Below are 23,328 nucleotides of genomic sequence, written 5' to 3'. Positions count from 1 at the left end.
ACATGAACTTGTACTTGGTAACAGAGATGTTGAGCACAATTTATAATTTAATAAAAAGATTTTGCTGATGAAAAGTTTAGCTTTTATTTCAATCAGTGTCAGTTCAGTTCAGTCGCTCAGTCATGTCTGACTATTTGTGACCCCATGAACCGTAGCATGTCAGGCCTCCCTGTCCATCATCAACTCCCAGAGTCCACCCAAACCCATGTCCATTGAGTCTGTGATGCCATCCAACCATCTCATCCTCTGTCATCCCCTTCTCCTCCTGCCCTCAATCTTTCCCAGCATCAGGGTCTTTTCAAATGAGTCAGCTCTTTGAATCAGGTGGCCAAAGTATTGGAGCTTCAGCTTTAGCATCAGTCTTTCCAATGAATGTTCAGGACTGATTTCCTTTAGGATGGACTGGTTGGATCTTCTTGCAGTCCAAGGGACTCTCAAGAGTGTATTTTGCAGCTAAAGGAGAATCCTTCACTAACTCTATGACTCTCCCTCTTCTGGATTTTCTCTTTGGATGATGAGTGTAGCACTTAGACTGCTGGAAGATTCTTGAACAGTTTGCACTTTCGTAGGTCTAATTTTTTTTACATCTATAATTTAAGTTTATTGAGAGCAAAATTCAAATAGATTGTGGCCATATATCCACAGTGGTGACCAATGCAAAGCAGCCCTCACACTGAGGATAGAAAGCAGAGTGAAAAGACCAAAGATGTGCTTGCTTAAATCCCAACTCTTGTTTTCTACCTAATATTTCTTTCTACCTAAATTTGGGCATGTCTCTCTCCAAAGGCCTCAAGTTCTTGCGCTGATGAAATTAGCATGATGTGTGGACCTGACAGATGTCTTCTGAGCTTTATATCAGGTCAAATATGTAAGGCATATTCAATGCCTAACAAACCCTAAACAATCTGGAAGCTCTTGAGGGGTTCACTATATAACAGTCAAATAAAAGCTCTCAATCTGGACACTCTAACAAAGAGTATGGAATGAGGGAAGACATTACCTGTGCTGGGTCCATTGATTGACTTCCACATCTCCCCTGGTAAGAACATGGAATCCATGGCAACTTCGGCACGCATTGATACACATTCTACTCCCATGTAGCCACCTCCTTCAACTAGGGACCAAAGAAACTCTGGGTGGCATCTAGATGGACAGTCTCACAAGTTTGCATCCAAAGCAAAGGAAGAGCTGCTTAGGGAACATTGGAGTGTCACAACTCTCTAAAATGTTAAGAATAATAGGAAAAAATGAAGTCCACCAGTGTCAAGGTGTTTGCTGCAATCTCTCAGAGTCATGGAGGTTAAGAACTTCAATATGGAAAGTGACCACCTGGATCTGGTTCCTGACTCCATCAGGTCCTTGTGAAGTGGCATTAGGTATATAACCTTAGTAACCCTAAGTTTTTGAAGTTTAATTTCTCAATTCTTCACTTTCATTATTTCTAAGAGTGGGACAATCCCAGAACTTTCCTCCTATGGCTGCTGTGAGTGACAAATGATTTATATAAAGCTCAGGCATGGGCCAAGGGAAGTGTAACTCAGAACAAATACTTATGTAATACTGTTTCAGGGATTCTGCTAGTGCTTTAGTGATATTCATGTATAAAGCAAGACAGCATTGATACATACTGTGACTTCAGTGAAAATACATACAGAGAAGGAAACCTGAAAGGGTTTGGAACAAGAGCTTATATTTGGGACTGTTATTATTGTTAGCACAATTTTGTATTTGAATATGTGTATTTTTTAATTTTAATACTATACTTTATGACAAAAATATTTTGTAATCAGAAATATGTAGTTGTATATATTTTTGCTTGCTCTCAGTTTTCATACTGCCACCATGTCTTCATGCCTTTATTTTGCATCATCTTCTAGAATCCCTTACTTTGCCACTCAAATCTTCTTTGCCTTCTGGAATTTACAGCTCACTGGTAGAGAAAGGCTCCTAATGGCAGAGTATTCTCAATAAAACTTCTTAATTTCACTCTATCTTGTATAAAAACTTACCATTGCACTGCTAAGATCATTTAAAAAAAAAAGAAAGAAGAGGAGGAAAAGGAAAGACTAGAAGGAGAGGAAGGGAAAGAAGAGGGTTAGAATAAGAATTATTCTAAGGTCTCTAAAAAGGAAAAAAAAAAAAAAAAACTTTCCTGTGTTCTCCTCAGTCTACATCTTCAGGACTACAGAGCTCACAAATATCTTGATCAAAAAGGATATTGATGGATACTGGGAGGAGGAGGATTTTAAAAATTACTTTACATGAGACCACATAGAAAAGCAACTTATTTTTGCCATATTTGTTCTGGAGCAGGGTACCATGCTAAGGATATTCACATCCAGGAATGTGTGCCAACTAGCTAGTAGCTAGTGCTCTGTAACTATAACCAGCAATAAGGGCCTTTAAAAACTATCCTTAAATTTTTAAAGAAGCAATGCTACATAAAGAGAAAATGAAATCTGTTGGCATTGGCACTTCCCACTCCCTCTTTCAGACTTTCTCCTAATTACTCAAAGTTTTCTGTACTTTGCTTGTTTGTTCATTGGAGCATAGTTGATTTACAATGCTGTATAGTTTCAGGTGTATAGCACAGTGATTGATATATATATATATATATATATATATATATATATAGCATGTAGGAATAGTATATATATATACACTTTCTTTTTCAGATTCTTTCCCTTTATAGGCTATTACAAAATACTTAGTATAGTACCCTGTGCTGTACAGTAGGTCCCTGATGGTTGTCTATTATATATATATAGTAGTATGTACATGTTAATCCCAAATGCCAAATTTACCCCTTTTTGTAAGCTTTTGTAATCATAAGTTTGTTTTCTATGTCTTTGGATCTATTTCTGTTTTGTAAATGAGTTCATTAATGTTATGCACCCCAATGTTCATAACAGCCAATTTACAATAGCCAAAATATGAAAACAAACTACAAGTTCATTGACAGATATATGTCCCCAAATGTTTATATATATATATATATATATAATGGAATACTATTCAGCCATAAAGAAGAATGAAATAATGACATTTTCAGCAATAGGAATGGATCTAGAGGTTATCATACTAAGTGAAGTAAACCAACAAAGAAAGACAAATATGATACCACATGTATGTGTTTGGTTTTGATTGATAACCACATGTCATATACATCTCTTATTTAAGCCCCAGCTCAAGCATCTTACCCAAGACACCATATGATCTGCCCTTGGTCAGATGAACTTGCTGACACATTCTCCTTTTGTTTTTTATGTGGTTTCCCTCTCAGATGGTATTTTTGAATCCCTTAGCTTGGAGTAGTATTTATAATAGATTGTTTAGGACAATATTCTCCAACTTCATCTGCAAAATGTTGGCTGAAAGGGGGTTCATTTTTTGATAGGTATGGGAGTCATTGGATTGGCTGGTGGGCTTGCTTATGTTTTTCCAAACACAGAATGCAATTTTACATCTACAGATCTTTCTTAAATTATGATAGGGTTATTTCTTGGTAAATCCATCATAAGTTGAAAATACCTTAGTTCAAAAATGCACTTAATACATCTAATCTACTGAATACCACAGCTTAGCCTAACTTACCTTAAAAATGCTCATAACACTTGCATTAGCCTAGAGTTGGGTAAAATTATCTGATGCAAAGTCTGTTCTAAAACTGTGTTGAATAGCTCATGTAACTAATTGGCTATTGAAAGTGAAAAATAGAGTGTATTTTTGGGTACAGAATAGCTGTAAGTGTATTGCTTATTTACCCTTGTGGTCATGTGACTGACTGGGAGCTACAGTTCACAGCCACTGCCCAGCATCACTAGAGAGTATCACACTGCATATCTAGTCTAGGAAAAAAGATCAAAAGTCAAAATCAAAATTCAAAATACAATTCCTACTGAATACAAATGGATTTGTACACTATTGCAAAGTTGAAAAATCCTAAGTTGAAGCAGCATAGGTGAGGGACTATCTGTACTCTTCTTTTTGCTGGATTCTTTCCTGTTTCTCTGTTTCCCAGTTAATACATTTTACTCATGTGCTAGGATTTAGGTGAGATGTAACTTTATGTAGGGTGCTGTGCTGTACTTAGTTGCTCAGTCATGTCCAACTCTTTGTGACCCTATGTACTGTAGCCCACCAGGCTCTTCTGTCCATGGGGATTCTCCCCATGCCCTCCTTCAGGAGATCTTCCCCAACCAGGGATTGAACCCAGGTCTTCCTCATTGTGTGCAGATTCTTTACCATCTGAGCCACCAGGGAAGCCCATGAATACTGGTGTGGGTAGCTTATCCCTTCTCCAGGGGATCTTCCTGACCCAAGAATGGAACTGGGGCCTCCTGCATTGCAGGTGGATTCTTTACCAGCTAAGCTACTAGGAAAGCCCTGGTATTATTTAGGGAGCTTCCTTTAATTTCTACCTCCCTGAGATTATTTCTTGTCTCCTGTGACTGACTGAATCCCATGCTCCCTTCTGTCACCAGACTCTCATGGAAGTGTAATGATCCATTGATGTATTTGAGATAGTTGAAGGCATGAAGTGTTTATTATTTTAACAAATGATACCTTTAATCTCTAATCACCATTGTGTTGTACACTTGGATGAATGACAAAAGAATGAAGGATGAAATAATCAATGTTGAGTTGACAGAATGAAGAAATGAGAATAATTTTGCCTGTTCTCTTCTACTTGTTCTGTTAACTTAACAATATCAGTTTAAGAGAGTTTTTCCGTTTTGGAGTGTAGCTGATAGTTATTATAGAGAAAAGGCTTTTGTAGGAGGAAAAAAAAACTATTTTAAAAAGCCAACAATGCATTGCATTTGTGATCCACATTAAAAATAGATTAAACATTTACCTAATACTCTATCCTGAAATGCTCAGATTTCATCTTTACTCTATGTATGAAAGTGATTTATTAAGAGCTTGCTGCTTAGAACTGATTACCAGAAACTGATATATTCTTCCTCATACCAGAAATTCTCTACCAGCAAACTCCTTCCAGGGAGAACAGAGTATCAGATGCTTATGCAGAAACTGTTATGTTACTACTCATTCTACACTAAAACAATTGGTGATGGTTTCTTATTTATGTTTTTCCATTAATGCTTTCATGATTTGAGTAATGTTAGATTAATACGATTCCAGACATCAGATATTTGAAACATATGAATATCCATCTAAATGTATAAATTTCCACCATAAAATGTAGCATATAACAAAAATGCAATTGCTTAAATTTGGTGTGTGAATTTTTTTATTAGTCCCCCTTCATTCTATGGAACAAAAGTTTCACAATGAATCGCCAAAAGACATTAGTATACTACAGCATTAAACCTATACACTAAAAAGTTATCATTTTCAAAATGCTGTTGGGAGTAGAAAATAATACTGGCATATATTTTTATCATTAAGTATTTATTATGTACAGTGAGATTTAGAAATTATTGCTGACAATGCAAAAAATCCTGAGCGCTCTAATAACAATACACATAAATTAATGTTTTCTTGCCCTCTGGGAGGATTTTCTCCTAAGAATAGATACACTTTTTTTAACTTGGAAGCAAGAGCTTAATGGAAATAACATTCTTGCTGGATCCTAAGAGTCCTTGTTATTCTATTTCCTTAGTGATCTTAAACAAGACATTCAGTCTCTGTCTTTCTTTCTCAGCAGTAAAATAAAGAATGATGGCTTTCTAAGGTGAATTATGGGTAGTGGCTAAGGTTTTCTATAGCTTCAGTATTGAATAAAAATATTTTATTTAACAGATATTGATAGCTACTCAATAGTTACACATACACATACAAACACACACACTCACAGAGACTTTGTGGCTACTTAGGGAGTTTATTTTCTACTAAATGGGTTGAAAATATCAGACCCTTATCAAAACTACTTCCTCTCCATCTAGAAAACATTAACGAGTTCCAATTCTAGCCAGGGGGATGTAAAAAGTGTGCAGTTAAAAGTCTAAGAAGGTTTTCCCTTGGTAATAAAATGGAAGGCATAGGAAAAAAAAAAATCTCTCATCTTTTCTAGATATGCAGTTCCTCTATGTGTCATTTGGAGATTATGCCACCAAGCTGGTTCCCTGAGGGAAAAGCAATCACCTATTCCAAAATAGCAAAATAAAAGCCACAAACTCTGTCAGTTCATGATGGTATTGCTGGTTAGATAAGACAATTATTGAGCCACTCTAAACTATTTGTTTGAGATATAATATCTTAAATTTACAAGGGACTTTTAGGTGAATGTCTTGTCTTTAGGCAAAAACTCAGTTAAAGGCACATATATACCCCTTAGTTGATGCTGCTAAAGTGCTGCATTCAATATATCAGCAAATTTGGATAACTCAGCAGTGGCCATAGGACTGGAAAAGGTCAGTTTTCATTCCAATCTCAAAGAAGGGCAATGCCAAAGAATGTTCAAACTACCATATAATTGTGCGCATTTCATATGCTTGTAGTTATGCTCAAAATCCTTCAAGCTGGACTTTAGCAATACATGAACCAGGAAATTCCAAATGTACAAGCTGGGTTTTGAAAAGGCAAAAGCACCAGAGATCAAATTGCCAACATTCGTTGGATCATAAAGAAAGCAAGGAAATTCCAGAAAAAAAAAAAATCTACTTCTGCTTCATTTATGCTAAAGCTTTTGACTGTGTGGATCAAAACAAACTGTGGAAAATTCTTTAAGCAATGGGAATACCAGAACACCTTACCTGTCTCCTGAGAATCCTGTTTGCAGGTCAAGAACCAACAATTAGAACTGGACATGGAACAACTGACTGGTTCCAAATTGGGAAAGGAGTATGACAAGGCTGTATATTTTCATCTCTTTATTTCACTTACATGCAGACTACATCATGTGAAATGCCAGGCTAGATGACTCACAAGCTGGAATCAAGCTTGCCAGGAGAAATATCAACAACCTCAGCTATGTAGACGATACCACTCTAATAGCAGAAGGTGAAGTGGAATTGAAGAGCTTCTTCATGAGGGTGAAAGGGGAGAGTGAAAATGTTGGCTTAAAACTCAACATTCAAAAAAATAAGATCATTGCATCTGCTCCTATCACTTTATGGCAAATAGAAGAAGAAGAGTGGAAGCAGTGACAGATTTTATTTTCTTGGTCTCCAAAATCACTGTGTATGGTGACTGTAGTCATGAAATTAAAAGACACTTGTTCCTTGAAAGGAAAGCCTAGGCAGTGTATTAAAAAGCAGAGATATCATTTTTGCTGAAAAATGTCCATATACTCAAGCTATGGTTTTCCCAGTTGTCACACAGAGATGTGCGAGCTGCAGCATGAAGAAGACTGAGTGCTAAAGAATTGATGTTTTTGAACTGTGGTGTGTTGCTCAAGAGAAGATTCTTGAGAGTCCCTTGGACTGCAAGGAGATGAAGCCAGTCAATCCTAAAGAAGATCAATCCTGAGTATTCATTGGAAGGACTGATGTTGAAGCTGAAGCTCCAATATTTGGCTACCTTATATGAAGAGCTGACTCATTGGAAAAGGGAATGAGTTTCTCTGTTGCTGGGAAAGATTGAAGGCAAAAGGAGAATGGGGTGGCAGAGAATGTTAGATAGCCTCACCAACTCAATAGACATGAATTTGAGCAAATTCTAGGAGATAATGGAGTACGAAGGGGCCTGGTGTATTTCAGCCCATGGAGTTTTAAAGAGTTGGACATGACTTAGTGACAGAAAACAAGAATGACGTCCCTTAGTTAATCAGCTTGTCTTCTCTGTATTTGAATATATGACTTTGAGTCCATTCACCCCAGATTTTTTATGGGCTGAAATTTCACACCAGTGAGGTCTCCATTCAAATTTGTACCTTCTTAAAGGGTTGTTTACTGACTACTGTACTGCACATGCATACTCATTTGTGTCAGACTGTTTGTGACTCCATAGCCCACCAGGCTCCTCTGTTCATGGGATTTCCTAGGCAAGAATACTGGAGTGGGTTGCCATTTCCTTCTCCAGGAGATCTTCCCAACCCAGGGATCACACTCATGTCTCCTGCATTGGCAGGTGGATTCTTTACCACTGAGGCTCTCAGGAAGCCTTGTTTACTGATTATCTTACCCAAAACAGCTATTCTCCATCACTTACTCTTCCTTATCCCACTCTGTTTTTCTTCTAAGCACTTATTTCTACAGTTACTTTTTCATTGCTTATTTATTGTATTTATCCTTCTAGATTGTAATTTTATGAAGCAGAGTCATCATTTCCTATGACTGTTCTGTTTGCGTGGCCTCTACAACAGGGTCTGACGTGGAGTAGATAGTTACTAATTATTTATTGTGTGAACTAATGGTAGTCTTAAATCAGAGAGCACCAATAAACTGAACTTCCAAAGCAAAGGTTCTTATGGTTGTTAATTAAAACTTTGATAAACTATAAATACATACAAGAGCAAAGCAAACATGACCTGCCATTTATTTTAAAAAAAAGACAACAATTTGTAAATGAATTATTTGGATGTATATGTATGCATTTGGTATATTTATTTTCATGGAATGATCTTAAAATTTTGTAGTAAAAATACAGTTCATTCAAAGTCAGTGTTCAGTTGGAGAAATGAATATTTAAACAAATGAGTGTGAAAAATGATTTGGGGCTATAGAAATCTGTACTAGTTACAAAATTGCCACACACAAAATGCCAGTAGGAGGAGAGTATTCAAATCCATTTTAACTGTGTATCAATCTTCCTGCACCCTTTTCCTCCTACCCCATGGAGGAGAAGACAGCAATCCATGCATGGAACATTGCTGCATCCTGACTAACAGCTGGGTTGCTCTGCATCTCTGCCCAGGATCTCCTTCTATGCATGTATCTGTGTGGTTATTTTCATCCAGGGCCTGCCCTACGTAAGGGCTTATCTACCACCCATTCTTATCTCAACTTCCTACCCACACCTTGACAGGTCAGAAGATAGCAAACTTCAAAATTTAAAATAAATAAGAAAAGATTGGAGGAGAAGATGATGACACGTTAAACCAAAAGATTTAAATTTTAATCCCCAACCAAACTTTTAGCAAAATTTTGGATTAAGAGTTATTGGCAAAACTGACAAGCTTTAATAGGATGATTCTGTAATTTATACAGCTATTATTCATTCAGTCAAAAACACTCAAGAAGATAAGAGTTAAAGGATGAAGATTATGAGCAAGGTAAAATTAGGAAGTTTCAGGTCTATTATCATAATAAGTGAATTGTCAAACCCCTAAGCAAAACTATTAAACTCCATTGGGATTCTGAACGTATGAATTTATTTGGGGTGAGTGGATAGAGAAAAATTTTCCAGAGAAGCAAAGGAAGGTAAACTATAATAATTCAGTTTATGGTTCCTCAAGCAGACAAAGAGATAGGGGAGTGAATTATTTAGGCAGGTGAATACATTTCTATCAATTAAACACCAGACACTTCAATATGCTAAGCACTCAAGAAAAAAAAATTAAATAATTTAAATAGAAATTCAAGAATCACGACTAAAGAACAATGGATAGGTAACAAAAACTTTTACCATGCATCTTTCTGAGACATTTTACCAATGTTATGTAAACAAGTCCAATTAGATATCTCCAAATTTAAGTTTAAGTATTAATTCTTTTTGGTTATTAGATAAATTCATTGATTTATCTTTAGCTTTTTTTATATGTTTAACATTTATCAATTTATAGAGATGTGTTAGTTGCTCAATTGTTTATAGAGATGTAAGGTTACATTAATGTGTATAATATATATGGAACCAAATAGTATGTGATGATGCTATTAATATTTTTATTAATACAATGTATCTATTAACACTATCATTTAAATATGGCTATTTTACTATTTAGTAAAAATTATTCTTTGATTCATTTGTCATTAGAGAAATACATTTTGACATGAATTAGGGAAATAATCACAATGTAAATAAGAACACATTAGGGATCCAAAGATAATAAAAATAAAATATATCAAGCTATAGGATGAGTCTAAATCCGATATTAAATACAATTTTATAACCCAAATAAATATATTACAAACAAAGTTTTGACAAGAGATCTAAATACCTCTTCCAAGAAGTTAAAAAACAAAAGCAAAATAAACTAAAGAAAAATAGAGGAAAAGAAATAATATGGATAAAAGCAGAAATAAAGACAAATATAAAAAACAAGATCAATTAGTATTAAAAACTCATTTGGAAAGCTTCATAAAATTGATAAAATATCAAGAGGTCTGTTAACAAATAGAGAAAGAGAGGGAGGAAGGAAGAGAGAGAGAATTACTAATATTAAGAATAAAAAATGTAGATCTCAAGATCCTGTAAGTATATATAAATGGATGATAAAATAACTTTGTGAAAAATTCTGTCAGCAAATTTGGCAGTGTAGATAAAAACATAAATTCTTTAAAAAGTAATACTGACTAAAACTGACTCTAGAAGAAATAGAAAACTCAAATTATTCCAATCTTTTAAAGAAATTGAATTCTTTAAAAGAATATTCTTGAATATTCAGGAATATTCTTGAAGCCATTGCATTTTCTTAATCTGAAAAGAGATACTTTATCTGTCTGGGTTAGATTAGAGACGCTATAAATAAGATGCCTGTCAAAGAAGTAATATAGAAACTCATGGATAAATAAATAAGGAAGAAGCTGGAGGAATTAGAGTCTGAAGTTTTGCTGTCAAGGATCAGAATCTGTACCAATTACAACCTGAAGCAACCTGAGGAGCAAAGGAAGAAACTGCTAGTTACAACCTCATTTGAGGTGGGAAAATTTATAGACTAGGATATACAAATGGAGTGCCTCCAAATGTAATTTTCCCTTTGACTAAACTCCCTCACAGTGTAGCAGCTTCAGAATGATCATATTTTTTGTTTCTTATACTGGGGCTCAAGAGTCCAAGACTGTGTGTTTTCAGTGACCTAAAGAGGTTGTGTTGCTTCTTCTGATATAATCTGAGAAATCACATGATATCACTTCCACCACATTCTTTTCATTATAAGGAGATCATGATCCTTATGATATGGAAAAATATGAATCTCATGTCTGAGTGGAAGCAGTGTCAAAGTCATATGAGAAGGGAGATATCATGATCACCTTTGAAAAATACAATCTGTTAACAATTATATATTTCCTCTAATCCCTCATTTTGGAAGATTTTTTCACTGACTTGTTTAAGTTTTGGATTAATTCTTGTAGATTTTTATTTACTTTTTTAATAATTTCCATTTTATTGTCATTTTTATTTTACTTTTTAAGATTTTTTTACCCTATAGTCCATTTCTGTATATAAATATTTTATCTTGCGATAATGTTTTTTATTTTCCAGAAGTCATTAATATACTTGAATTTTTTTTCTTTTCCTTAAGATCCTTTAATATTTTGTGTCATATATTTTCTTGTCATATAGATGCAACATCATAACATTTGTGAGCCTGAAGCATTTATTTTTCAAAAATCATCTAAATTCCATCACTTCCCATTTTTGTGTACCTTTGCTTATCTTTCTCTCACTGATGCCCCTGGATATGTTATTGGTTGTTGACATTAAAACTGATGCTTGTTGCAAACATAGTGTTCTTGGATTAGGATTTATTGACAAGCTGGTTTTAGTTTTGTGTACTTGGTCTAGTTGCTCTCCTTTTATCGAGAAGGACTCTCAACAGAGATCTTTCCTCGAATGTTAGCTTTTCCAGGGAAGAACAACCTGAAACTCTTATCCAAGGAGAATAAAGGGAGAAGACACCAGGCTGAGACAATGTGGAAGCCAGACTGTAAACATTGTGCTCATACTAATCTATGTGCAAATGCCGGTTGAGTCCCTTGATTCATCTCACTTCTATCCTTTGCTATAACTGCTGCACATCCAGGTCACTTTTTTGGAAAAATATCTATTTAAAGTTCTGTCTTGGAGATAGGTGTTCGTCTTTGGGTGTTCTTTCCATGGGGCACTAAAGTGTATTGAAAGTTCTTATGGCTAAACTTTCAAACTACTTTCACCCAAGAATATGTTCTGTGATTTATGGTTCAATTTTAACCTCTTCTTTATTGATGCCAATGTATTTTTTGAATCCTTGGGATTTTACAAGGCACCTCAGTTCACACATTTCATCACTTCTCAGCATCATCAACAACTTGGAAACCATTTAAAACCTGCCTTCACATATACCCATTTCCTGTTATAAACCTGAATTTTATGTCTGCTTTCCTTCACATTTTTATCATATGTATGGATCTTGAATTTAAGTTTACATGAATATAGTAATGTAGATGAAAATGATTGTAGTTATTCATCTATAACTTATATAATTTCTGCTCAAAGATGTTTGCAAGTCTGGTTTGATTTCTTTCCTCTCAGTTCTACAAGTATCCTTTTTGTCTGTTCTGTGAAATTGAATCTGGACCTTTTCTTCTTTTTGTCCTTAGTCAGCTGGTACAGTGCTAAGCGTTGCCAGTATATGGCCCTAGTAAGTCGAATCAGGATGAAAGGATCTCTCTTCCTGGTTCCAGTATACCATTCTGGACACACAGATTCCCCAGACCCTGGTTCTGTATCTGCCACATTTTATCCTGTCCTCATCTCCTGCAGTTTATGGATGTCAACAAAGTGAGCTAAGAGCCTTCCCTGCACTTCTTTACAGGTGGTTTCCTGGTATATTAGCTCTGGTGACTAACTTCCTTGAGGGCAGATCTCTATTAAGTCCCCAAAGGCAGAATTCTAGAATGTTTTGCAGCATGAGAGCACAGTGACATTTTTGCCATTCAGAGGCCATGGATATGCTCACCCCATCAAGGGCTGAATCTCATTCCTGGCAAGTGTTTCCAACCTGGCTGCTCTACTTACTCAAGGTGTGGTGGCCACTCTTCATTAGAGTTCTTGCTACTTTCCATTAGACAATGCCTTGTTACTACAATCCCTTGTTATGGTTATTTATATTAAAATTTTCTGTTTAAATTGCTCTGTGATTCTGTGATTTTCTGTCCTTATTTGATCCAGACTGATATTTTCCCTGTATGTATATAGCTATAGTTCTTTTTTTTTTTAATTACTTCTGGCATTCTATTAAAAACTTACATTCAATTTGTGCTTCCTTGATCACATAAATTTTTATAACTTGATATGTTTATTGGCAATTCATGTTTCTATCTACAAAACTACTTGTAACATCATTTAATTCTCACAGTAACCTTGAAAGGTAGATATAATAGTCCTCATTTATATGTGAGGAAAATAACTCTGCTAAGTGTAGTGTTTCTTCAAATTAGCTAAGTTTCCTAAGGACAAAAATGTGGTGGATCTAGAATTTATTGTCTTTAATTCCAAAATCACTGTTACTTCTACCTCTTTATGTTAAATAATCATGCACATGGTGTAGAAAGTGGGCATTTGGTATAATAATTTGAGGAGACAGTGCTTTATTTATTTATAAACTATCTAGGGTTCATTAGGGCTTCCCAGGTGGCACTAGTGGCAAAGAACACACCTGCCAATGCAGGGGACATACAAGACCCAGGTTTAATCCCTGGGTTGGCAAGAATCCTTGGAGTAGGAAATGGCAACTCACTCTGGTATTCTTGCCTGGAGAATCCCATGGACAGAGGAGCCTGGCAGGCCACGATCTGTAGGGTTGCAAAGAGTCAGACAAGACTGAAGCAACTTAGCACAGAGACAGAGACAGGACTCAGTAACAATATAGTAATCTTTTTTCTGGCCAGTGGGATCAGAGGTAAATGAAGATAATTTTAAAAAATTTAAATAAACTGGAAAGGGCAAAAGGACAATACTAATGATTTAAAAACTAGTTTTCCTTTGAGTTTTTGAATTAAACATATTCTGAAAGTCATCACTAACCCCTAAATATAGTTTCCTATAACATTAGGTCATTACATTTGTAGTCATCTTTAAAGATAATGAAGAATAATATATTTGAAAATCAGTTTGATGAGGAAAGAAAATATTTAAAATTCAAATTCAGATGAGACTTCATTAAATAGGCAAAGTAGAGGTCCCAAAGTTGGGCTTGTTAATTTCTTGCTTTGCAGATGAAGATTTTTAAAATAAAATGACAGAGAGATCAATGTATGGAGGAAATTCAAAAACCTGCACCTCAAAGGAGTTAAGTACAATATAATTACATGTCAAATCCATGAGCTACACTCTCAGGATTGCCAATTTGAAATCTTCCAAGGTTATTCAAAGGGACAAGTGTAATATTCTCCCCTGCTCCACATTCTGCCACTCTTTCACCTACAGAGACTGCACAAGAGCCAGTCCCAAGACTAATTTAAACCTTTGTGAAGATTTCCTTTGTGGTCCACCCTTTCATCTAGACTATTTTCTCTTATTAGTATCCTCTGCTCTTGAGTATCTATTGTGTTCAATGTTAAACTTTCAAAACTGGCAATGGGTAATAACTGATGTGGTTAATTCTCAGAAATTGAAAAATCATTAGAGGCATAGAGGAATGATACAAAATTTTAAAAAGAGAAGAAGAACTTCAGACACTAGAACAGAGGATTATTTAAATAGGGTTTACTTCTTAGTAAGCTTTCAGATTACTCAACATTCAGTTCAGTTCAGTAGCTCAGTCGTGTCTGATTCTTTGTGACCCCATGGACTGCAGCACGCCAGGCCTCCCTGTCCATCGTCAACTCCTAGAGTTTATTCAAACACATGTCCATTGAGTCGGTGATGCCATCCAACCATCTCATCCTCTGTCATCCCCTTCTCCTCCCATCTTCAATCTTTCCCAGCATCAGGGTCTTTTCCAATGAATCAGTTCCTCACATCAGGTGGCCAAAGTATCAGAGCTTCAGCTTCAGCATCAGTCCTTCCAATGAATATTCAGGACTGATTTCCTTTAGGATGGACTGATTGGATCTCCTTGCAGTCCAAGGGACTCTCAAGAGTCGTCCTCAACACCACAGTTCAAAAGCATCAATTCTTCTGTGCTCAAATTTCTTTATAGTCCAACTCTCACATTCATACATTACTACTGGAAAAACCATAGCTTTGACTAGAAGGACTTGGGTGGCAAAGTGATGTCTCTGCTTTTTAGCATATTGTCTAGATTGGTCATAACTTTTCTTCCAAGGAGTAAGCATCTTTTAATTTCATGGCTGCAGTCACCATCTGCAGTGATTTTGGAGCCCAGAAAAATAAAGTCTGTCACTGTTTCCATTGTTTCCCCATCTATTTGCCATGAAGTGATGGTCTTAGTTGGCATGATCTTAGTTTTCTGAATGTTGAGTTTTAAGCCAGATTTTTCACTCTCTTCTTTCACTTTCATTAAGAGGCTCTTTAGCTCCTCCTCACTTTCTGCAATAAGGGTGGTGTCATCTGCTTATCTGAAGTTATTGATATCTCTCTCAGCAATCTTGATTCCAGCTTGTGCTTCATCCAGCCCAGTATTTTGCATGATTCACTCCACGTATAAGTTAAATAAGCAGGGTGACAATATACAGCCTTGCAGTACTCCTTTCCCAGTTTGGAACCAGTCTATTGTTCCAGTCTGTTGTTCCCAATTTGGAACCAGTCTTCTCTTCCAGTTTGTTGTTCCATGTCCATGTTGGGTAATGTTCCATTATCCAACATAGGGAAAAGGGAAAGGGAAAGGGAAGGCGTTCAGTCGTATCCGACTCTTTGCGACCCCGTGGACTGTAGCCTACCAGGCTCCTCCGTTGCTGCTTATTTGCATTTATCAGAATTTATGAAACCAAAGATTATTCATTAGTAGATCTCAATACATTATGAAATGAGAATTTCTTTCTTTTTTATTATTTATTTATTTTTTAATTGGAGAATGGTTATTTTACAATATTGTGATGGTTTTTGCCGTACATCAACATGAATTGGCCATAGGTATACATGTGTCCCCTTCCTCTTGAACGTCTACTCCCTCTTCCTTCCCCAAACAATCCCTCTAGGCTGTTACAATGGGAGCTTCATGTATGACCTAGAGATGAGGCTTTCTAAAGTTGCTTCTGATAAAGTTTAAAAGGTGACATAATGAAAGCTAATCAGGGTAAGATGACCAATGCTTTATTGTAGAGAGTATATCTTGCATACACCAACAATCTTACCATCCCTCACATAAAGCTCAGTCTTTTATTTTCCAAGTAGCCTAGTTTTATATGCAGTACCCTTTTGCTGGTTGCTGAACAAATTTCTTAATTGTTGTGTTGAAATATTTTCATTTACAAAAGTAGAATCATATGCAAATCTTGTTGGTCCATTTAAGTACAGGTCTGTAATATACAATCTCGTTTACCTGAACCTCATTTGACTTCTTGATTTTAGAACATATATTTCTCATATAATATATTTTGAGATATATTATTTACCTCTTTCTATAGGAGATCACACTTTCTTTATTTTTTCTTGAATTTGTATGTAGAATTTATGGTATCCCTTGTGATTTGTGTTTCTTTGTTTTGAATTTTCAAAAGATTCTCCTATATTTTTAAGATAAGTGGGAGCTCATGCACGCGAAGATAAGAAAAGACAGTTGGAACACCCCAACTAAATTGGAAAGTGTTCATATGGGACACCTGAGAGTATATATTTGAAACTGGTTGGAAATAGCTTATGTCTCTAGTTTACTGACTGGTTTGTGCCATTACATTTTCTATTCCCTATCTCATTGTGTCCTAACCTGTCTCCCTCAGAGAGTCTGACACGACTGGGTGACTGAACAAAAACAACTGCTTAGTCAGACTGTCATACTGTTTTAATGCCAGCATTAGGGTTAATGTTACTTAACATTAATTGCCCAAATAGTTCCAGTATCGTCAATTCCAAGACTTGAGTGAAAGATGACCAACAACAGAAACCTAGATTCCTCCACTTAGATATTGACACAGAAAGGTGTTTCTGCCCCATCTAAAGCTGAATTTATTATCCACAAGTCCACCCTCACACCAACACTGTTATAGGGGCTGCAAGTCATCCTTCCCCACCAGGTTTTTGGGACCCTTGATATTCACCTTGCTGAGAAAGTAGGAGTATTTGTAGCCTCCTTGCCACCTTGCCTGCATACATACACTCACAAATATTCACATTTCCTTCCTTAGATGGGACTTAGGTTAGAAGTATGTGACAATTTGTCACTTCGGATGTAATAAAGTAAGAACCTATTTTGAGGAAAAGCTTCCAGTAGGAAAAGTGATTTTTGTTTTTTCCCATGGGGGCAAAAGTGTTTCTTCCCAGAGGAGCATACACAAATATTTAGTTTTAATAAAGGTTTTTCCAACGACTAAGAATCTCAATTTAGCATTGTATACAAATCAATTGAGAAATTATAGTGCTAGGCTGTAAGCTAATGATTTCAGGTTGAGAATCCCATTTTCACCACAGTATCTGTGGAGTCTAGATGAGAGTTTGGTGCCTTGTAAGTGCTATTAGACAATACAATTAATGTTACGTAAACCATTCTACGCTGAATGCATGTAAGTATAAATGGGATTTTAAAAAGATGACTTTCTTCCCTAGCAAGATTAAAACAGAAAATTAATATAGCTAGCAACAAAAATATGAACTACAAAATGAGAAATATGGATATTTAAAAAGAAACAAACTTTCAGGGAGAGCAAAGATTGATATGAATCAAACAACTAGGAAAGTCTTCACAAACCTTTCAGGAGAAAATGGATCAGTGACTAATTTTTGATAATTGCCTTAAATATTATATCATGGCAAACATTCATTTTGCCTGTCAAATGACTCATTACCATTATATCAAACCAAGACTCAAAAGAAAGAAACTAAAAATAACACACTATAGAAATAAGGCTACCTGTGAACATTATTCATAATTTTAATATGAATAATAACTAGCATTTCAACTTGAAATCTACATCAGCTTGTGAATAATTTACTTGCACTAATTTAACCCTAATAAATTCCTTGACATGAAAATTAGTGATTTGGTGTCAAGTGCACATATATATTTAATCTCATTGAATTTACAATAGAAATATTTAGAAAAATACTCATCATCCCACAGTGTAAATTAAGCCACTGGGTCCAATCTCTAAATTCAACATGAAATAAAGGATGTTAGAATATTCTAATGAAGAAAGAAAAAATGTGTGACCAATGGTCATGACTTTTATTTCATTTATTCACTCATTTAATTTTACAGTCATTTATTCATTCACTTGCCAGTTGACACATATATTTACTTTATAAGCATATGCTAAGAAAGCCCTGCATGCAGGCTCTAAGAAGCAGGTGTATGAATTGGAGTAAGGTGCAACCCCAGGTTTTTTTCTACTCACCATTGTGTTCAACATTTCCACATCCCTGGGATTAGAGTATGACACTAGTGGCATTTTCCAAAGATGTTGCTTACCTACTATTGCCCAGTCTGGCCAACAGAATTCTTCCCTCCTTGCTCAGGAGAAGTGAATCCAGTTCTCCACAGTGCTCTGGAGAGCAGCAGAGAGAGTATGCAGAGGATTCACACCCTTTGATATTTCTGGAAAGTATCATGCATGCGTGCTAAGTCGCTTGAGTTGTGTACAACTCTGTGTGACCCTTTGGACTGTAGCCCACTAGGCTCACCTGTCCATGGGATTCTCAAGGCAAGAATACTGGAATGGGTTGCCATGCCCTCCTCCAGGGGATCTTCCCAATACAGGGACTGAACCCACATCTTTCACATCTCCCGCATTGGCAGGCAGGTTTTGCCACTTCTAAAAGCCAGTGTTTTAATCAGTCTCAAATGGATGTTTAGATGACTACCCCTCAGGGCACAGCCATGAGAGTTAGCTGAAAGGCCTTCTTCACAGGAGTTCGTGGGTCTGTTGCCTCCTACTGTGCCCTGGGAGTGACACCTATTTAATACTCTTTCTCCATTAGTTATATTTCTGTGGGACCCATTGGCTGCCAGAGCTAGGTGATAGAGGTGTCCCCTGGCTTGCTGTTGTTTTGTTGCTAAGTTGTGTCCAACTCTTCATGATCCCATGGACTGTAGCATGCCAGGATCCTCTGTCTTCCACTATCTCCCAGAGTTTGCTCAAATTCATGTCCATTGAGTCGATGATCCTTTGCTGCCCTCTTCTCCTTTTGCTTTCAATCTTTCCCAACATCAGAGTCTTTTCCAATGAGTTGGCTCTTCACATCAGATATTCAAAGTATCAGGGCTTCAGCAACAGTCCTTCCAGTGCATATTTCAGGTTGATTTTCTTTAGGATTGACTAGTTTGATCTCCTTGCAGTTCAAGGGACTCTCAAGAGTCTTCCCCAGCACCACAATTCAAAAGCATCAATTCTTCAGCACTCAGCCTTTTTTATTGTCCAACTCTCACATCGATACATGACTACTGGAAAAACCATAGCTTTGACTATACAGGCCTTTGTCAGCAAACTGATGTCTCTGCTTTTTAATACACTGACTAGGTTTGTCATAGCTTTACTTCCAAGGAGCAAGTGTCTTAGCTTCATGGCTGCAGTCACCAATCGCAGGGATTTCAGAGCCCAAGAAAATAAAATGTCACTGCTTCTACTTTTTCCCCTCTATTTGCCATGAAGTGGTGGGACTAGATGTCATGATGTTAGTTTTTTTACTGTTAAGTTTCAAGTCAGCTTTTTCACAGTCCTCTCTCACCCTCATCAAGTGGCTTTTTAGTTCCTTTTCACTTTTGGAGTGGTATCATCTGTATATCTAAGGTTGTTGATATTTCTCCTGGCAGTCTTGATTCCAGCTTATGATTTGTCCAGCTCAATAGTTTACATGGTGCACTCTGCACATAAGTTGAATAAGCAGGATGACAACATACAGCCCTGTCATACTCCTTTGCAGCCACAAAAATTGGGATACCAGATGGGGGTAAAGATGGTTAATTTTATATGTCAACCTGACAAGACCATAGGGTTCCCAAAACTTTGGTCAAAAATGATTCTGGGTGTGTCTGTGAGGATGTGTCTGCATGAGATTAATATGTAACACACTAAGAGAGCAAATGGCCCTCCCTGATGTGGATGGGCCTCATCCAATCAGCTGAAGACCTGAACAGAACAAAAAGCAAGAGGGAATGCCTTCTGTATGGGGAGTTGAGCGTGACCCTGGTCTTTTCTGGCCTTTGGAAGTAGACTGAAGCAGTGACACTTCTTGAGTCTCAAACCTGCTGGGTTTTAATTAGAACATACACCACTGATTCGCCTAGTTCTCAGGACTTTGGACCAGACCAGAACTACATTAATAGCTTTACCAACTGAAGATCTTGGGGGCTTTTCAGTTCACACACACACACATACATTATGTAATTGGTCTGTTTCTCTAAAGAACCCTAATGCAGATGATAAAACTATATATTAAGGATGACAAAATCACACAGTAAATATATTTATATACATTTAAGATACTAGATGGGCTTCCCTTGTAGCTCAGCTGGTAAAGAATCTGCCTGCAATGCAAGAGACCTGGGTTCGATCACTGGGTTGGGAAGATTCCCTGGAGAAGGGAAAGGCTACCCACTCCAGTATTCTGGCCTGGAGAATTCCATGGACTGTATAGTTCATGGGGTCACAAAGAGTCGGACACGACTGAGTGACTTTCATTCACTCACTCAAGATACTAGATAGCACTGGCATATACTGAATTTAAACTTACCTTGAATTAATGAAGTAGTAAAAATGCCAAGTCAAGGAAATTGCTAATGTTATTCCATGAAGATTTAGGTTCTAGTTTCTATTGTTCCTCTTTTGTTTGTCCAATACTATATCTTTTGTTAGAGAAACAAAGGTAGATACCTTAATCCCAGATTCTATGTATAGTCAAATGGGGTAGAGAATTGGTCCAAAGATTTATTGGATTAGGAAGAGAAAAGTATATCCTTTAAGTGTGAATTTAAGATTATTCTCTTCCTGCTTTCATGTAGCATAGCTCTGCCTGCCTTATTCTATGTTCTGTTTTTTCCACACTTCTGGATGTAGATAGACTATTTTATGACCCTTAAAGGAGATGTGTTACCTTGTAAATTGAGCCTAAGATGTAGATACAACCTTATTAAATAGAAATATAGATGTTTTGAATCTTCTATTGTAAGACTACTCAATTTTTATTCTAGAAATGGTTCTTTGGTGGTTCTATTTAATTACTTCACACTAATATAATTCAGAATGAATGTATTGGAGACCAGTGGAAAATAAGATTATATAGCTAAGACAGGGTAAGTTGATGAAGGTTCTCAAATTACAATAGTTGCAGACATACAATGAACAGCTTTGGATGACATTTCATGGTTTTAATTCAACAATGGAACTGTATAGGAAAAATGTCTGATTGGATGGAAATAAGCAGTAAAACACCAAGATTCCTGTAATGCCATGATGAAAATTCAACCAGAGATATTGCAACTAAAATATAACTGATGAAGCTCCAATGAGATAATAAATGAAAATAGGTTTGGAAAATGGGAAGAGCTTTCAAGACAAATTAGTTTTTATTTTGAGACAACTAAACACATACTGTTCTATTGTTTCAATATTCATAGTTAGCACACATTTGGAGATGGCATTCATGTTTAAAGAAACGTACAAATTAACACTTTCTAAAATATGTGTTATGGGATACTAAAGTCATACAAGAAAAAAATAAAATGATAAAATAAAGAAAAAACCCATGGCATTCATGTTTAAAGAAACATACAAATTAACACTTTCTAAAATACATATTATGGGATACTAAAGTCATACAAGAAAAAAATAAAATAAAAATAAATAAAATAATTTTATTGTATTTATTTTCATTTTATTTGACCAAATATTCTCTGGTCAAATATATTTTAGAAACAGCATTAAAAATAAAAGCTTTTTTTTTTTAGATTTCTTAGGGCTCATAATATATTAAAGTTCATTGTGTCTCCAAGATAGGAATATTTTATGTAAGATTCCTCAAATATCTTTTGAACATAAAATTCTTTCTTCATGGAACATCTTTTCCTGCTTTTTTCCTAAATAAATTCAGTTTGGAAAATAATCATTCCAGCATATATTGCTTTTCTTATGTTTGTGTATTTGCAGTTTGGAACTGAACCAGCAACAGAAGATTTTGTGAATTGTGCACAAAACAAAACTTTGAATAACTTCACACTAGTTATGCAGAATTCCCAGCAATTTTCTGTTATCATGTGATTACACATTCATACTGATCAATGCATAAGGTAAAATGGGGCACCAGAGTTCAACTGTAATGTATAAATCACAATAAAGTAGCTTGCATAATCCTGGTTAAGAAATTTACCAATAATCATTTTAATTAGCTCATATTAATTGTGTTCATACCATGTTCCAGATGGACTAACATAATGAAAGATCATATAGCAAATATATCAATGTATTCTTTGCATACAAGTAAAGTACATTGACCAATTTATAGCATCTGTTTATGGTTTCTCAATTTATCTTTTGTGACTGATATAAACAAAAATTATCCCTCATGGGAATTTTTAAGAGAAGATACCTGAGTTGATTTTGAATGATAGACAAATATCATGGTTACATCCAACCACAGCAGCTTCTCTAAAATTGATAGGTTCTTTTCAGTTTCAAGTCCCCATCATCAGTGACATGGCTAAAAATGAGACTTTGGAGTCTCATTGATCTGTGTTTTAATTTTGGCTCTGCCACACTTCAATTGTGTGATCTTGGGGAAGTTACTATCCTTCTCTGAGCCTTTATTTAATATTCTGGGTAATTGGGGTAATAATACCTGTCATACATGACTGGAATAGTGAAATCTCATTGGTGAAGTTTCATAATTAGCATGGAATGGATGATCAATGCAAATGATGATTATGCAGACGATGATGGTAAACAATTGAAGATTCATCTGCCCTTATACAGAATAGATTAGGGAGAAGAGATTGGGTGTGGAAAGCATATTAGGTGACGGTGTCTGAATGACAATTAGTAGAGGAAGATAGAACGAATTTGAGATATAGTGTAAAATAAATTATGAACTACTTTTAGTGATAAAAAGTTTATAGGCAATGGGTTTCACATGAAAATGTGCATATTGCCAGTACCTTTGGCAGGTAATGGGAGCAAGAGAGAGTTGCAGAGCTGGATTAGGTGGTGTTGAGTGGGGTGTGAACTAATATTTGTGGCACTAGTGGTGAAGAACCTGCCTGTCAATGCAGGAGACATAAGATGAGGGTTTGATCCTTGGGTGGGGAAGATCCTCTGGAGGAGGGCATGGTAACCCACTCCAGTATTCTTGCCTGGAGAATCCCATGGAGAGAAGAGCTTAGCAGGCTACAGTCCACAGGATTGCAAAGCATATGTACACAACTGTAGTGACTTAGCATGCATGCGTATGTGC

At 36.1% G+C, this 23,328-nt stretch overlaps 1 long non-coding RNA gene across 1 annotated transcript; it reads left to right on the top strand.

Moving 5' to 3' along the window:
- Positions 1-1,067: 1,067 nt before the first annotated feature.
- LOC145540721 (uncharacterized) lies at positions 1,068-22,243 on the top strand. Its single transcript, XR_014078521.1, has 2 exons — positions 1,068-1,376; positions 22,029-22,243. It is a non-coding gene; the product is annotated as an uncharacterized LOC145540721 (long non-coding RNA).
- The last annotated feature ends 1,085 nt before the right edge of the window (positions 22,244-23,328 follow it).

The sequence above is a fragment of the Giraffa tippelskirchi genome, chromosome 3, assembly GCF_054371585.1.
Source record: "Giraffa tippelskirchi isolate mGirTip1 chromosome 3, T2T-mGirTip1v1.2.pri, whole genome shotgun sequence".
In the NCBI taxonomy this organism is placed as follows: domain Eukaryota; kingdom Metazoa; phylum Chordata; class Mammalia; order Artiodactyla; family Giraffidae; genus Giraffa; species Giraffa tippelskirchi.
Note: the sequence above shows the minus strand (reverse complement) of the source record. Positions and strands in the feature narration are given on the sequence as shown.